Genomic DNA, 19,349 nt, shown 5'->3' on the forward strand with positions numbered 1-19,349 from the left:
GATGTTTCATGAGAGAACAAGTAACTAGATGTATGCTGTTGTTGGCTGAATGGTGCCATGAATGGTTCTGTATGGAAACATGACAGAAGTTTCAAAGGGAAACAGGCCTAAAGGTTTCATGTGGAAACAGGTCGTGGGTTTCTCGAGGAAACATGTTTTTGGGTTTCTCCAAGAGATAGGTCGCATGCAGGCAGAAGGTACATGAATGGACACATGTTTGGTACAACCTTGCTACTGGTTGGACAGGGAATCCATGACAGAGATGGATAGTACCCTTGGAAGGTAGAGAGGGTTGGTACAGGTGTGTCGACTGTATGGTATGCTGTGCTGTGATACGAGTTCTCTTTTGAGAGACAGTTTGGGAGTCTGTGTTGTGATGCAGAAGCATTGGATGTGTCAGGGTGTGATGCTATTCATAGGGTGAAAGAATTACTACGTTATGTGTCCATAGCCCAGTTTCACCAGTCGCCTTAGGGTTGCCTCCCAAGCCACAAAAAAATGGAAAAAATAAGGGAAAAAATACGGAGAGTGAGGATGCAACCACCAGAGGAATGGAGGATGGAGGTTTTGTATCTTAGCTTTTCATGAGAGTCGTCTCATGGCAAGTTATCATGTATCTCCTGGCTCGGGTTTCGAGTTCCTTTCCAGCCAGGATCTATTCTACACCCACGATCCGTCCATGAGAACTCCATTGTCTGGCCGTCCCCATTCTCCTTTATGTGTGGGCGTTTGTTTTCTACAGGGAGCCTCCTTTGACAGGAACAGGAGCAGCTAACTGCTGCTCCAAAGCAGGAACAGGTGAGGGTAGTTACCTCACCACGTAGGTGTCCAATTCAGCACTAAATCAGTGCTGTTTTTGCACTGTTTAGGGGCTATTCCAAGGCCCAGTTGATGCCAGATTTCAGAGGGACCTTGCTAGGGTCTACCAGGACAGTGTGGTGGTTGTACAAAGCTGAAAACAAGTCTGTACAGAAAATACAGCAAGCTGAAATTCACTGTTTGGGACTCAAATGTGTATGTTGAGACCTGTGGAAGTGAACTCAGTCAGTTGGGATTCATTCTGAGTTGTTTTGGGACAGTTTTAGTACTGTTATGCTGGCAAAATTCTTCCAGAACTTGTAAACTTTAGCAGGAATAGGTAGAGTGCCCAATTGCACTCCCACTTTCTATTTTCAATCTCTTAATGAAGAAATAAATACCCCAAGGGGTGCCGGACTTCGGGGCCAATCTGGTGTTGAGCGAGGGAGCGAGGATTTTGTTTGTGTGTGTGTCATAAAGTCCAGGTATTTAATTGAAAGAATTACTGTGTTATGTGTCCATAGCCCGGTTTCACCAGCCGCCTCAGGGTTGCCTCCCAAGCCTCAGGGTTTCACCGTGGGTAATCTTTTAGCCCTTCGCTCTCTTATGGTCAGCTGCCAATATGAGCCTTGGCCCGATTGAGCTCCTCTCCAACAATGTATTGAGCTCCTCTCTAACAATGTATTGAGCTCTTCTCTAACAATGTATCTTTAGTCTGACATATAGTTGTTTTAAATATATAGATACGATGAGTGACCACATCTGTAAAGTGAAGTTGTCGATCATCAAGTCTTTGCTACGAGGCACTGGACTTTCTGGAGATACATTGTCAGAGGCCATGAAAGATTATGTGGAGATGGATGATGCGGGTTTAGACGGCGTGATTGAGATTCTTGCGAGATTCAGTATGCCCGTATGACCTGGAGAGGGTACATCCTCCCAGCCACATGCAAGAGTGGAGACGTCTTGGCATGCACATACTACTACGCATCGATAAGCTTCTTGATTGATAAAATAGTAATGTCGTCCATTTTTTACATATAGAATTCTTAATATATATATCCTTTTGATGTCTTTGTTTGCTTAGGACTCCTATCCCAGTTACATCACATCACGAGAGTTAGCGGCTTACTCCTGATGTACCTCCTTGTACTCAGGTGACACTTGATTCATAGGGTAGTGGCCGTTCCTCCCACAGGTATATCTTTTATGGCGATTACGGATTAAATATCAAGTATTTTTTACGAATTCACATCTCAATATATCGTATGTTTGTATTGCGTGTAGGCATCAGTGGAGCGGCAGAGTACCACACCACCAGTGCCCCCACCACCAGTGCCAATACGCACGTGCACTGGGACTTTGGGTGTCACATGTGACATCACACCTGACGGGGGTATCCTTCAAGTCAAAGCCGGCATCGCCTTCTGACCACGAATGAGAGATCTTTGCATGTCATATCTACAGAGAGTTCATATACCATGGCAGTACGTATTATTTACCATAAAGAATATGAATTATAGTTTTTTATTTGAATTACTAACTGACTTTATTTTGCAATGCAGCGATCAACTCAAGGATGACAAGAAATATGTCATCAACACACTGGAGATGGAGTTTCGGGCAGGATGGAGTCGGAAGTGGTTGCTAAAACAAATGTGTAAACTCCTGAGTCATCGACGCGACAATGCACGATAAGTAGAGAGAGAGAAATGAAACAAAATGAAATGCTATATTTACGTCTTCAAAAGGCCAAAATGACCTATGAGACCAAAAAGTTACCACCAGAGAGCTCTGATACCAATGGGCAGCATGGGGTGTGTTGCGGTTAAGGGTAATGCGGGTAGTCTGAGGGTGTTGCTGGAACTACTGCCACGAAATGCTAGAAGACTGCTGGCTTCGATGGTCTACTGCTAGGCCAAGTCGATCCAGGGAACCTTGCTTGATTGCGGGTACTGAAGGTTGAGATGCTGATACTGGGGTTGAAACGTGAGATAGAAGCCTTGGTAGAGGAGGGGAATCGAATCCTTGGTAGAGGAGGGGAATCGAATCCCGATACGAACTTTCTTTCATTGAACTTGGAGCTAAAATTACCTTGTACACAACTAGAGTAAGAAAAACGAGTTTGAGGGGAATCGAACCCCGACACTAGCCATATGAGGCTATCACCACACGAGACTCCCCACTACCCACCCTTGTTAGTAAGTTTATAAAACAAAAAAAACAAGACTTCACAATGAATGATTTTGAGATTAAATCTTACCGAACATAGGCTGATCCGTGAGTTGATACGTAAGACTAATGGTCCTCATCATCATCTCTGAGATAAACCATCAATAAAATTTCATCTTCATTATCCTTGTTGACTTCTTCAAACTCCTCGATCGTTAAATTTGTGTTCACGTTCATTTCCTCCGTAGGCTCGACATCCATTGTTTCCTCCTCTTCGGTGTCTGTAGTGTCACAGTCTGGATCGTTGTCGTTCTCATCACCTACAATGTCATCATGATCGACGGATAGAAGAATTCTACACCTCTCTGAGGTCGATGTGTCTAGACTCGAGGATGTAATCAAATCATCTTGATCCGCTGTCTCAGAGTCAACGCTATCAAACAAGTGTCGACCTCTAGGTTGGACATGCACAACTTGCCACCATGGATGAGCATCTGTATTCTTGTAAAAGAATGCTTGTTTTACATGAGTTGGCAGAATGTAAGGCTCTTTTGTTGCACGCAATAACTTCGAGGAGTCGACGGACCAAAATCCGGACGGTTCTCTTTTCATTGTGGCATTATTGCCTTTATACCCGGCACGGAACCAATCCACCTTCAAAACCACCTGTCAAAATATACGAATCAAAACTTTAAAATTATGTATAGCTTTAAGAAATCTACATGTTATTGTTGCATGAAGAGAGATCTCATTTACCTGCTTGAAGATACGATATGATACTTCATAAATGCCGACTATGGTTCCCACGTAACCAAGTTCACTGTCGATAAGATTTCTGTCTCTTGAACTTGCACGTGATAATTGCTTAAAAGAGGCAACAACGCAAGAATCCTGAGTTAGACATAAGTCGTCGATAGATTTTATCTGAAGATGTCCATAAGCCCACATGTTGGTATACATTCGAGCCTACACCAAAACATAAATTTCTTAAAAAAATTTGAGATTCATTTGTTTAGTTCAGAGTTTTCAAAACCAAACAAGTTACCTGTTTTTCACACCCGATCATAAACTCTCTTTGTTCCGTAGAGATTGTCATGATCACTAACTGCACGTTGCATACGGGTGTATAACCAATCCATGAAAGTAGGTACGTCCCCGTCGTTATTTACATTGGTTTGACGTCTGGATCTCCTCTTTTTACATCTACCAACTCGTTTGCTTGCAAGTTCCTCCTCGTACTCATCAACGAATTGTTGCATGCATTCTCTATTATATAGAATGAAAGTAGAAATATCCAATTTATCTTGGATCTTAAGTCGAAAAGGGACTCCCTTACCGGACAATACCTCGTCATACATGGTAGAAGACGACTCATTTGTCCATACGCGTGGAGCTTCAAAATCGATTTTCTCAAGGTATTCACAAACGTAATACATGCATTCTTCAAGCATCCATCCCTCCGCCATAGAACCCTCTAGTCTTGCTTTTTGACGTACATAATCTTTCAATACTCCCATAAACCTCTCGACCCAAAACATCCATCGAGTGCTAACAATGCCAGCGAGCTCTATCTCGTCTACTAGATGGATTAGAAGATGAACCTAGATATCAAAAAAGGAGGTTGGAAATTCCTTTTCAGTAAAACAAAGAAGCTCTATACATTCACGCTTCTTTTGTGGAATTGACCCTTTCACAATCTCTTTAGATGTAATCCATCTATCAGTAAAAGAAAGAAGATATTAGAGATGTTATTGAATAAAGAAGATATGAAATAAAATTTTATACTAAAAATTAATGAGCGATAAATACCTTGCAAGTGATCCAAGGCGATATATCACATCTCAGACTCCTCTTGTAGTACATCCATCAATAACAAGGGGTAGAACATGCTACATACATGATTAATCCGATCAACCAACATACAAGAAAATAAATATTTCAAAGATCTGAATAGATTTACCTTCACAAAATTGTGCCAATCGTGTGTTTTTAAACCAGACAAGATCTTGTCATCTAGAGTGAACATGTTTCGACAAGATGCTCCATATCCTGTAGGCGTACGAATCGACTGAATCTTCCTGTTGATAGTCTCTAGCTCTTCTGTCTTGAGCACCCATGGGGCAAGCTCGTAGGTTGTCTCACGTCGAGTTTCATCATAAAGTGGCCATAGACTGGGCTTTGAGTTTTGATCCTTTAAGTCATTTCTTACAGCCGCTGTGTCTTTCAAGCCAACGAGGTGTTGCCATAATGTTTGACCAACATTCTTGAATATGTGCATGGGATCAAGAAGATGACATATCCTCAAATCCTTCGAATATTCCAAAGTATACCATATCGAAGGACTTTGAGCTACAGTACGTTTTCCTCTCACTCGCTACTTTAGAGCGTCATCATCATCGCCACTTATGATCTCCGACTCCGGATCGATAGCGGGTCCAACAGTCCACTTTAGATACCAATCCTTTGGTATCATTGGTATTGGACATCTCCCTTCTTCTACCTTTCCATTAAAATGTATGGCTTGCCTTCTGTCTCGTAGATAATGATCCTTAGATAAAAATCGTCTATGTCGAAGATATATATTTTTGTTGAGGTTTTTGCTATAAGTCGATCTCAACCAATCACCACAAATTGGACAAGCTTTATAACCCTTGGTAATATCCCTGCATGGAAAACATAACAAAGATGATTAGCGTAATGAACATCGTACAAACTTATGAAAGAATATATATATTTAAACCATTTACCTGAGCAAAAACCATATCCTAGAAAGTCGTGGATAGTCCATGCAAAAATTCTCCACGAACAATGAACTGTCTTTGACCGATGCTTCTAGACATATCCATGACATCAATCCCTCTCCACAAATCTTGAAGATCGTCGATGAGAGGAGCCAAATAAACATTCAGATCTTTAACTTGTCGTTTTCCCAGAATTAAGAGTGAGAGAATTAAATGCTCTTTCTTAATGCTGAGATACGGGGGTAGATTATAGTTAATAACTACCACTGGCCATGTAGACCATTTACTTGATCTCATTGAAAATGGATTCACGCCATCCAATGCTACACCCATCTTTAAATGGCGTGGTTCTTTTGCAAAATCTGGCCATCGCAGATCAATATGCTCAAATGCAGAACAATCTGATGGAATTCGCATTACTCCATCTTTTCTCTTGTGCTCCGCTCCCCATGTCATAAGCTTAGCTAATTCGGGACTTTGGAACATATGTTTTATATGCGGAGCCAGGGGAAAACGTCTCAATACCTTTCAAGGGACCTTACCTTTCTCCTCTTTATAACGAGGAGTTTGACATTTTGGACATGTCACACCGTCCTCGTACTGACCTCTATATAAAATACAATCGTTGGGACATGCATGTATAGAAGAATAGTCAAGTCCAAGACTACTTATCATCTTCTTCACCTCATCATGTGATGTAGGAAGGGAATTGCTTGTCGGCAAGAACTTCTGAGAGAGTAGCCTGCAAAGTCCATTAAAAATATGATCAATAAGAACAAAACATATTGTGATTACTCCTAAAATATTTAGATTAAAAAAAATGTTAGATTGTTACATACTTCAAAAGTGCTGAAATGGATATATTACTCCATCCAAAACGGTTTTGAAGATTCAGAATAAGTAAGCTTGCACTGGGTCGTGTCAGTTGGCTTCCTGCGTAGATACGCTTTAGAGCTTCTTCTCGAAGATACTTCTCGTTGTTATTAGGAATATCACTCGCACTATTATTTTGATACCAATCCTCAATAAAATCAGACATGCCATCGTCGTCATCAAAGATATGGTCCCGCACATTATTGAAGTCCTGAGAATATTGTTTTTTTAGTCTTGCATACGAATTAGGATCACTCCTGCGTAGGATCCTCATGCACTCTATTGACATGTGAGATGCGTCATGTGAACGTTGATTTGTGATATTGTCGATGTCACAATCCGGAATCTACATATTTGAAGGCAATATCAATAGCATGCTTCTATATAAAAGGAAATATAGGTACAAAACAGTTACAGACAATAAAAAATGATTATCAAATTAAAATAAAGACAGTAGAGAACGTGGTGTAAATTAAACTATAGAATTAGGGTACAAGAGATCCAAATAACATTAGGAAATGTATACAATGAAGCTCTAAATCCTCATCTAGTCACGATGCTCGTGGAGGTCTACGCCATCCATAATTGACCAGCAATTCATCACCAGCACGTAATGATCTAATAGCATTGACAACTATGTATCTTTCTACATCCCTGCTCATATGTTCTGGTTCATGACTATTCTCACACTCCACAAACGTGCAATTGGTTCTTGAACTCATCCCTCGACTACTATTGATTAAACCTGCTATGTCTCCTTGAGAGTAAGGTCTTCCATCAACATAGAGTCTTTGTCCTTCTGCATGTGTCATCCCTCTATCAGAAAGAGAGGCTACATTGAGACATAATCCATAAGTACTCATGCTCTGAATGTAGCAAGTAAGCTGATGCCATGGACCCCATCTAAATATAGGTTCACAGAAAGACATAAGGGTGACCTCTGAACGAGGGGGCACATGTAAATCCTGTGCAATAAAGAGGCCTCGTCGTGCTCCACTAATGGTAGATGGAGCAATCATGTAGCGAGTGTCCTAGAAGCTGAAAACCACTCCATCTAAAGGAAGTGATCCTCTCTGCCATCCTCCGTATCGTCTGCGATCATATGTCTGTACTAGAGAATGCAAACAAGTAGGCAATGGATGATCTCCACCCATCTCGGCCTCCAAAGCAGGAGGTAGAGGATGTCGAGAAACCTCGAGCTACAGCTGACAGGTGACCTATCCGTGCCGTGTGCGAGGGACATGTGCACCACTGATAGTGAAGTCATCCTCATCATCAAGTGAATATACCTACATATATGATATGGTTACATTATATATGAGACTTTGATTTATAAAATAACCAATAATAAAACTAAGGGAGAATAGTCACATACCATAGGTCGATGTCGCTCCTCAGGTGGTGGCGGTGCTCGCTCAAAAGTACCATGAGTCATCTCATGTGAAAAGCACTCCCGTCGTGGCCTCCGATATGTGCCACGACAACAAGCGCACCAGCATATAATAGACTCTTCGTAGTAGAAATCATCATAAACGGGTTCATGTGCAGTATTGAAACTCTGTGCACCCCAATCACCACGAGTAGGAGGTGGTGGTGTACCCTCTGATTGGTCCGAATCTGATTTTCAAGTACCATAAAAACACGAGTCATTAATCAAATGATCGAGAAGAAAAAAACAATGCATGAAAGAAAACACTGAAATCTAACAAGTTCTATGGTATGCAATATGAAAAATAAACAGATGCTACTGTATGGTGGTGGAGACAAACAAGAGGAGGGCTAATATGTGCATGGAGACATGGCAATACTTTCGCAAGGAGAGATGCCTACGCATCACTTTTCCTCAACAGAAGGTGCGTGCCTTTGCTAATGTATATTAGAATTAATTTGAACTTTGATGGATTGATTCTAAATATTCTCTAACCGATGTCATTTTGTTTAATGAAATTTACATAGATGGTAGCATGAAAGAGACTGCAAGTTGGTCACACATCTAGACTAGGCCGGCGGATGGGTCGAGATGGATTTGTGGTCACATTTGTGAGTATAAATCGTTCTAATTTTAACTTTCAAAGATACTATTATTGAATGAAGAAATCAATAAGTCTTTGGTTCTGTCTTATTAATCTAGACCAAAGACTATGGTCGTGCACCTACGGCGCAGGAGATGGAGTACGCTACATACTACGGGTACCGTGCTTTGCAGGCGACACTTCCGGACACACCTGATCCACTTGTGGGTATCACTGATTTATTTTGTGGTTTATTTTCATATTAACTGTAATATATTCTTATTTGATTTCACTAAGTAATGCAAGAGCAACATGGTGAGGAGGACATGACAGAGGTGGCTCGACACAGGAGGCCGAGGGGTGATGATGAGAGTCTGAGGCGGGCGGCGGCGGCGGCAGCGGCGTGATCCCGGGTGGGGACACGGGTGGTGGCGGTGGTGATGGTGGTGTTGTGGTTGGGGGCATGGGTGGTGGTGGTGGCAGTGCTGATGTTGATGATGATTCCGAGTCTGATAGTAGCGACTCATATAGTGATGGCTCACGTAGTGATACTTAGTGATCTATTTTGTATATGAGAGGATTGATCACCACACACTATTGTAGACACATGTACATATATTTGTTGATGATATATATTGACATATGTTCTGGTTGCATCGCTGAATTTGTCTATTGTCAAACAATTAATTATTTGTCGGTAAGTTAATTAGCCTAAGTATGTGCGAGAAGCTAGAACGTTATTTATTTATCTGTATGTTTTAAAACAAAACAAATCCTAAACAAGAAAAGAGGTGAGCCCACAATGTAACACATCAAAAGAAGCAAAAGATTGGCAAGCATCACCAATTTCTCAAAAGCTCTTGGAAAGCTAGATAGAGACAAATCAAAAACTTTATCGCAGTTCTAGTGACTGTTTTTCTATGTTAGGCTCTAATATTAACAAGCTTTTGATTTTCATATTTTTTGCAGGGGTCCCTAATTGTACGATACGTATCAACTCAAGCTAACTTTCAAGCTTAAAGATCCGAACCATGAAGTTTCAAAGCACGTGATTTCAAAGTACCAATTTATGTACCACGTACCTGTACCATGTAACCATTTGAAAGTACGAGGTTTCAACATGATACCCAACTTAAGTACCAAGTCTAACACTAAAAAGCTTTCTTTGTTCCCATGTTTATTGTTTAAGGTACCCCAAAGTTAGACCGACCAATTGATACCATATATCATGTATCAATTGCGAGTTCGAAGTTTCATTATGGAGTCTGATACTAAATCAAGTACCAAGCACCGAATCTAGTACCAAGTATCAAGTACCATGTACCAATTACTATGGACAATGTACCAATTATCAAGTACAATGTACCAATTACTATGGACTATGTGTACCAACTATCATGTACCATGTACCAATTACTATGGACCATGTACCAATTATCATGTCAATTACTATATGGACCATGTACCAATTACTATGGACCATGTACCAATTATCATGTCAATTACTATATGGACCATGTACCAATTATCATGTACCAATTACCATGTACCAAGTACAGTGCACCGAGTACCATGTACCAAGTAGCTTGAAAATAGTTATTATTAAAAAAGTTTTTAATTGCCGTTTTTTGTCCATCCCCGTTTTTCGTTCGCCGAGATTGCTTACATACATACATACATGCATGCATGCATGCATGCATGCATACAATGTGCATGCATACATACATGCATGTATATACATACATACATATGATATACATACTGTAAGGACCCTTTTTTGTTGGAGCTCTATATATGGCTCACTCTACCTAACTTGGTCTCACCTATATATATGTATCTTATCCTCAATATGAATCAGTCTTTGGGAGCGTACATGATGTGTCTCTTGTCTCGTCTCTTTCTCTCTACATTTCAACATGGTATCAGAGCATCTATGAGGGAAGCATCTATGTCTTCTTGTTAAATTCATGATTATAATTTCATGTCTTACAAGATTGTTCTTTGATTATGTGTTGTCTACATGATTTTATAGCTTAACTTGTTGTAATTAGAGTTGTTTCTTAATCGCGTCCTTAAAACCAAAATCGGTGCAGGTGCGTAGATTGTATTGTGCTGGTGAATCCTATCAAAAAAGTTTGTCAAATCGAGTTGTGAGTCAAAAGTTATGACAGTTCAGGCAAACTGCATCTGTAAAACAGCAAAACAGGTTCTTTGTGTGAGCACATAGGTTTCGTCTTCATCAAGTGTCTTTGTGAGCACACAGGTTTCGTCTTCGTCAAGCGTTTTTAGCAACCCGCCCAAATCTAGCTTCTTCGTCAAGCGTTTTTAGCAAACCGCCAAATCTAGCTTTTTTGTCAAGCGTCTACCAATGAATCTTGCGTCCCACGTCTCGGATTTTGCTATTTTTAGCAAAGCGACCAATCTAGCTTTTTCATCCAGCGTCTACCAATGAATCTTGCGTCCCACGTCTCGCTATTTTGAGGACTCTTTTCTTATTGACGTCTCTTATCTCTTGCAGTCGTCCTTGTCTATGGTGTGCAAATTTTGTGATTTTATCTTATACGTCTTCTCACAGATAGATATGGCTATGACTGTTCTCGTCAATGGTTTTCCTTCTGGCCAACGTTCTATTCCTTATTTTCAAGGCCAAGGGTTTCCCGGTTGGAAAGCAAAGATGCTGTTAATTCTTGAAGGCGATGAGCTCTCAGATGTTGTTATTGGCAATTCTCTATGTCCGTCTCAGCCTATTATTCCAAATTCTGACAACGTTCTTATCACGGAAGGCCCTGTTTTTGATGCATGGCGTCTTGCTTATATGGATTGGCAGAGGCGTGATAAAGCAGCTCGTCGGTATATTCTTTCTGCTCTTAGTGATTCTCTCATGCTTGATGTGTATGACTTTCCTACTTCCCATGACGTATGGGAGTATCTTATAGCAAATTTTCAGAAAAAGTCTGTTACAGAAACACTTTATTTGAGAGGTTTGCTTTCAAAGTTACAGTATGAAGTTGGTACTGCTATGACGGGACATATTGATTCTTTCAAATCTATTATTAATCAACTTGCTGCTGCGGGTGATCCTGTTCCACGAAAGCAACTTATTACAATTCTTCTTGATACAATAAAGGATCCGTCTTATGACAACATTGTTACCATTCTTTCTAACAAGGACGGTCTTGATTTTGACCAAACTTGCATATCTTTGATTGAGTATTCTCAACGTCAACAACGACGTAGTGTTGGTCATGATGCAGTTATGTTTTCACAACAAGAGGAGCCTCAGTCACAACAGTTGGAACGGGCCTTTAATGTGCGAAGGCGTTCTTTTCAACGAGGCAACCGTAGAGGTGGTCGTGGTGGTGGTAGTTTCTCTCGTCTCAAATTTCCTAACAAGCATTGTTCTTACTGCAATAGGAATGGTCATACTGAAGATGACTGTTGGGCACGTCAATATGATGAAGAACACAACATTACCACAAAACAACCACGTTTATCTAGAGATTCTTCTTCTTGTGATTATTGTGGAAAATCTGATCATCCCTCTTCCATGTGCTTTAAGCGTCGATTTGACGTAGATCGAAATTGAGCGTATGCAGCCGAGCATCATGATAATGTTATGCCTGAAACAAGTTGTGTTTTATGTTCAGTTCCCCCAGACAGAATACTTCATGTACGTGATGGTTCACTTTTCATTATTGATTCTGGTGCTATAGGAAATATGACATATGAATCTAAGTGGCTACATAACTATCATTCTTTACCTGTTAAGCGTGTTGTTTATCTTGCTGATGATACAACTTGCCAAGTCAAGGGCATTGGAGATTTATATCTTGGCACCTTGTCTTCTTCAACTCGAGTTTTACGAGGGGTTTTACATGTCCCAGAACTTCAACGTAATCTTCTTTCAGTTGCAAGACTTGTTGATCTTGGTTTGTTTGTTGGATTCGACCACACCAAATGCCGCATTGAGAAAGATGGACAGATTATTGCAACTGCTTCTTGTAATGGCAATTTGTTTGAGCTCTCTCTTAATGATGCTGTAGCAAATGTTGTCACTGCTCCAGGGGATCATGTTTGCAAGATATAGCATCATCGCTTTGTTCTTGCTGATTTCTCAAAGCTTCTTAATCTTCATCGTCAAGGTCTTGTACACGGAATGGATCTTAAAGCTCATCCTCATATGGGAATCTGTGAGTTTTGTGCTCTTGGCAAACACAATCGTAAACCCTTTCCTCTCTCGAATTCAGTTCATTCTCATGATTTGTTGGATCTTGTTCATACCGACATTTGTGGACCTTTGCCTCCATCGAGAACACAACATCGTTATATCACGGTATACAGTTGTTTTCTTGCTTCAACAAAAATCTGAGGCGTTATCTGTTTTTAAGCAATTTCACAAGGCTGCCGAACTTCAAACTGGACGTCGCCTCAAGAAACTTCGCAGCAATAATGGTGGAGAATATGTGTCTCGTGAGTTTGAGAGTTATTGTACGGACCATGGTATTCATCATGAACATTCAATTCCATATTCACCTCAACAGAACGGTGTTGCTGAACGTAAGAATCGCACTATTATCAATGCTATACGATGTATGCTGATTCATTCTGGGTTATCTCGTGTCTTCTGGAGTGAAGCTCTCTTGACAGTAGTCTTTGTTCAGAATCATCTTCCTACTACTGCTCCTTCTGGTAAGATACCCATCACAGCATGGACAGGTGAAATTCCTTCTGTATCTCATTTTCAAACCTTTGGATGTATTGCTTACATTCATGTTCCTAAAGAAACACGAGCAAAGCTTGATGCTCCTGGCCTTATAAAGTTATTTTTATTGGGTATTCTGACACTTCCAAAGGCTACAAATTCTATGACCCGTCCTCCAAGAAAGTGCTTGTGAATCGTGATGCTATTTTCAATGAACAGCTTATGGGCGGTACATGGTCCATGGATGATTCTGATGATACTAAATCTTTGCTTCAAGCTTTTCCATTCTTGTGTGATGATGAATCTTCTTCTATAGAGCAAATTTCCTCTTCACAACCATCTAAAGAGCAACTTTCCTCTTCACAACCATTGATTCCGAATGCTGTCATTGATGATGTTGACATTTTTATTGATCTGCCTATTGATTTTGAGCATGGTTCTTGTCATGTTTATGATGAAGATTTTGAGGCTAATGTTTTCTCTACTTCTGAAGATCCAGCCACGTACAGTGATGCTATATGTTCTCCACAAAAGGATCAATGGCAAGAGGCTATGGAAGTAGAGTATGATTCTCTTATCTCTAAAGGTACATGGATACTCACTGAGCTACCTCCTGGCCGTACTGCCATTAAGTGTAAGTGGGTATATAAGACAAAATTTAAAGCAGATGGATCCTTTGACAAATTCAAGGCACGTTTAGTTGCCAAAGGTTATTCTCAAGTTGCTGGCGTTGATTATCACGAAACCTTTTCACTAGTTGTTCGCATTACTAGTATTCGGGTTTTATTGGCATTTGTTGTTCAATTTGACTTAGAAATTCATCAGATGGACGTGCGCACAGCTTTCTTGAATGGAGATTTGAATGAAGAAATTTACATGGAGTAGCCAGAAGGATTTGTTATTGCAGGGAAGGAAGATCTTGTTGCTCGTCTTCATAGGGCTTTATATGGTCTTAAACAAGCTTCACGGGCCTGGTACATCAAGTTTGATCTTTTTCTTACCTCCCATGGTTTTCTCTCTTGCTCTTCTGATCCCAACTTATTTACCAAACACCAAAATGGTAGTTTTGTAATCCTTGCCCTTTATGTGGATGATACAATCCTTGTTTCCAATGATTTGGGATTTCTACACCAAAGTAAGCAGTTGTTATCTTCGGCATTTGATATGGTGGATCTTGGAGAGCTTCACTCGTGTCTTGGCATTCAGATTCAAAGGGATCGCAGTAAAGGTATTTTATTACTTCGACAGTCAAAGTTTATTGAAGATACTATTAAGAAGTTTGGTTTGGAATCTGCACATTCAGCAACTACTCCTTGTCTTGCGAGTTCCATGAAAAACACTTCTGATGGTGGTGGCCAGCTTGTTACAAATCAACCATATGCTAATTTGGTTGGATGTCTTCAAGTTGTTGGTTTGAACACTCGTCCTGACATTTTGTTTATTGCTAACTATCTCGGGCAACACCTTGCATGTCCTTCTCTTAAGCATTGGTCTTCAGCAAAGCGTGTGTTGAAATACTTAAAAGGTACTATAGATTATGGTTTGGTTTATCAACGACAATTCACATCCGACTCCATTCCATCTCTTTCTCTTTTGGGTTACACAAATGCAGATTGGGCCAACTCACATTTATCTATGCGATCTACTAGTGGCAATTGTTTCTTCATTAATGGTTGTCTTATTTCTTGGACCAGCAAGAAACAACGTTGTGTTGCAGTTTCTACAACCGAATCTGAATATGTTGCGGCATCACTTGCAGCTCGTGAACTCATTTGGCTTCGACAAGTGTTGACAGATATCGGCCATTCTCCTCTTTCTAGTACACCCTTGCGGTGTGATAATCAGAGTGCTATTAGTCTTGCAAAAGACTATGTCCAACATAACAAGTCAAAACATATTACTGTGCATTACCATTATGTTCGATACAAAGTATGCAAAGGCACTATCATGATTGAACATTGTCCAAGTGACCAGATGATTGCAGATATTCTTACCAAAGGTCTCAATGAGTCACGCTTCATTCTCTTGTGCTCAGAGCTTGGAGTTGCCTCGGGCTCACTCTTTCTAGATTAGGCTCTTTACTCTTATGGTAGCTTTGTACATATATCGTTGTAATCTTCTAGACACCATGCACTTTGCACATTCCACAATTGCTCACTATGACCTCTTGGTCCTTTTGTATATTTGTACATAGATGCACAATGCACTTTCACATCATTACTTCTGGTTCATATTTTCACATTTGTATAGGGGCTTGGGTTTTTCTCTTGTACTCCCCAAGGGTTTTTTCATCCATAGCTAGAGACCCTTGTTTGAGTGGGGGTGTTGGAGCTCTATATATGGCTCACTCTACCTAACTTGGTCTCACCTATATATATGTATCTTGTCCTCAATATGAATCAGTCTTTGGGAGCGTACATGATGTGTCTCTTGTCTCGTCTCTTTCTCTCTACATTTCAACATTTTTGATATAGACATGTATATACAAATTTTTGGCATAAAGACTTAATTTTTGGTTGTGTATATTTTGCCTCTTAGTAAAATAATATATTTTGAGTCAATTACTAACATGTCTGGGGCGTAATAGAAGTACGCCACCGTTTGCTTCTAGTCTTCATTTTGAAGGAAAATACGATCCGAAAGGAGCCGAAATATCTATATGAACCGGAATGCAGACTGGAATGGAGTTCCAAAGGCAGAGAGACGGGTACAGAGGAGATCCGGAAGAGTGCAGGATGGGAACCTTCTGCATACAGTACGGAAGAATGCGGGATAGGAACCTTCCGCAAGCCGTATGGAAAACCAGTCAGATTCTGTACGGAAATAAGAGAGTACGGGATACCGGATGAGAGAAGATGCCGGATGAGATACATACATACATACATATATGTATACATATACAATGCATGCATGCATGCATACATATGCATAACATATGTATGTACTACTATGTGTGTATGTACTATGTATGTACATGCATTATGTATACATATACAATGCATGTATGCATGTATATATGTATGTACTACTATGTGTGTATGTACTATGTATGTACATGCACATTGTATATGTGTATGTATATGTATATGTATATGTATATGTATTATATAGATATATATATAATATGACATATGTACTACATATGACATACATCCGTGCATATATATATACATATATAATGCATGCATGCATGCATTATGTATGCAGACATACATATGTACTATTATATGTGTATGTACTATTATGTATGTACATGCACATTGTATATGTGTATGTATATGTATATGTATATGTATTATATATGTATATGTTTATGTACATGTATTATATAGATAAAGTAAAGCTTGAAAATAGTTGAAGTTAAATAAAGTTTTTTGAACTGTCGATCTTTGTCCCATCCCCGGGATGGCCCTATCCCCTTCCCCGCTCCCGTTTGTCAGGAATGCTTACATACATACATACATGCATGCATGCATGCATACATACATAGATGCATGTATATACATACACACATGCATGCTTGCATTATGTATGCATAACATTAAACATATGTATGTACTACTATGTGTGTATGTACTATGTATGTGCATGCACATTGTATATGTGTATGTGTATGTATATGTATTATAAAAATAACGTAAGGCTTGAAAATAGTTAAAGTTAGAGTGTTTCAATTTCAAAAATTAACAATAAAAGAGAGCTAGATAGCGTTGTTTACTAGAATTCATGTTCGTTTATGCACCGGTGTCTGACCAATCTCCGCAAAAACAACGACAGCACGGAGTGCAATCACAATTGCAAGATAGCAAGCGACAAAGAGAGCAACAGTAGGTAGATCATGAGAAAAATGTAGACAACATTATGTTTAATGTAAATGAATCAACCGGTATATAAATTTTGTATTTGTCCATTTTTTTTCGTTGCGCGTCATCGCTTAAGCGACGTAATCGTACGATGCATCGTCGCTTAAGCAACGTTAAATAACTTTTTAAAGTTTCGTCGCTTATGCGACGCATATGCATCGCTACAGAAGTCGCTATTGTTGTCTCTTAAGCGATGTACAACAGCGACGCCTGTAGTGTGTTGCAGAAGGGGCAGAGTGGTGACACTGGGGCCCAATTCGCAAGCCTGTCCCATGTGGGAAGATTTAGGTGTAGCAGTTGCCAGAGAAAAACATTAATTCGAAAAGCTTCAGACAGGTAAATGAGGATATGAGAGAAGGTTTCTGAGGTGTGATGGCTCAAGTATCTCATCTTACAGGCCACAATCTTGAGAGGAGTGTTGCTTTTGTATTCGGAGACCCGCTGGAAATTTCAAAAACAAGAATGCGCAGTCACACATCAACAAATTGAGTTCTTCTTCTTCTTCTTTTGGGAGATAACTTGAATTGAACACACACAAATTTAGGTGGTGGGATTGTAAAAGGGTTACTTTCTTGTTTTAATAAATTGATTTTGAGCTCTATCTAACAAAAAGTGTTTTTGAAACTTTGATATATGAGACTAAAACTGGAATTCCCTCAAAACACACTAATAATAGTATTATATACAATTTTATCTATAAGCATTAAAAGAAGAATTTAATGATGTGGTTGTTATTGTGGACACACTTCTCTCCAAAAATTACAAGAGCCAAAAAACGGTGCCCCTTGGAAATGAAAATTTTATGAAGTAGGTATCGAGCATATTTCGAACTTTGATTGGAGCACTTTGGAAGTGAGAGGATTCTGATATATAGTACTTTACAAATAGAAATTTGAGCACTTTAGTTAGTACGCAGCATATCTTCTGGGTTTATGTCCTCCGTAGGCTCCTTTTCCCTATCCTTTAATTCAACCTTGGTTTTAATAGTTTGTTGTCCCTCGTTTTTCTTGGGTTTAGAAGGTTTTGCTTTTTCTTTTGGGTTCTGCTTTAAAGCATGTTCTGCTTTAAAGCATGTTCTTCTACCCATGTTGAGGTATTTTCTTTTGCATTCTTTTATTCAAGGTTACCATGGATAATTGCCCATTTTGTACACTTAAGATGTTAAGAGTTGTATTTTGTAAGACAAGTTGCAGCAACTCACCTTGGGCAATCTTGGAACATGTGATCAATGCCACATCGTTCACACATGGGTCACAAAGCGTCAGTGACTATGGGCATGGAAGTATTCCAAACTGTGTAGTCTTCCACCTTGTGAGGTCCACAACAATAGAAACACTAGAGTGTTTGATTAACTGATTCCTGAGCAGTTTCTACCCTTTGGGTTGTTTCTGTTTGGTGCAGGAGAGATAAAGGTTTTGAGTCAATTGTGGATGAAGTGTGACACTTTTTGGTATCATGACCAAAGGTTTTACAACATATATAGTATATAAAAATAGGTGCCTTGTATGCACAATGGGAATTGGGATGGTCATAGTGATTGCACTCAACAAAAGGCATTTGGTTCCTCACTTGTAGGATGTTTGGTTTTGAAGGAGCTCATCTTCTCTTAGAGATGCTGATTGGAAACTTTTAAGCAAGGCTGCATAGAATTCAGGAAATGACACCTCTGAGAGTAATCGTTCTTTACCCATTGCTTCACTTGGTTTAGAGAGGTTTGTAATTTGAAGGAAAATTCCAGGCAATGGGTTGTACCATCGACCAGGATTTCTCCCACCATGGCCCCCCCATCCAAAGATGTACCTGGAAGTTGTCGATGATGGTGAGGCTTTGGTGCAAATGTTCTCCTATGCATGAGTTTGGATATGCACTCATGGAGCAGGTGCTACATTAATTTAGCCAAAAGAATAGTAACCAATAAGCTTAACATATATATAATGGATATTGAAGATCATTGGGAAAGTGTTAATGCATGAGATGGCTTAATCCGTTAATGAGGCTTAAATCGTGAAAGTGTAGGTTCTTAAGCCGTGAGACTGTAATTCGTAAGAAACCTGAACTCGTGAGATTGCACGTTTTTTGGTCGTGAAGGTGTATTCCATGAAACAGTCTAATTCTGTGTTTTGGATGTGAAGGAATATTCTGTGAAATGGCCTAAACCCGTGAAAGTTAATCCCGTAAAATGGTGTTT

The 19,349-nt window shown here is 39.8% G+C and overlaps 2 pseudogenes; one reads left to right on the forward strand and one right to left on the reverse strand.

Moving 5' to 3' along the window:
- The first annotated feature begins 1,546 nt into the window (after window positions 1-1,546).
- On the forward strand, window positions 1,547-9,003 carry LOC147638354 (uncharacterized; annotated as a pseudogene).
- LOC147638355 (uncharacterized) lies at window positions 3,097-6,128 on the reverse strand (annotated as a pseudogene).
- Window positions 9,004-19,349: the final 10,346 nt, after the last annotated feature.

The sequence above is a fragment of the Cibotium barometz genome, chromosome 5, assembly GCF_041138505.1.
Source record: "Cibotium barometz isolate CiBa-2024 chromosome 5, ASM4113850v1, whole genome shotgun sequence".
NCBI lineage: Eukaryota > Viridiplantae > Streptophyta > Polypodiopsida > Cyatheales > Cibotiaceae > Cibotium > Cibotium barometz.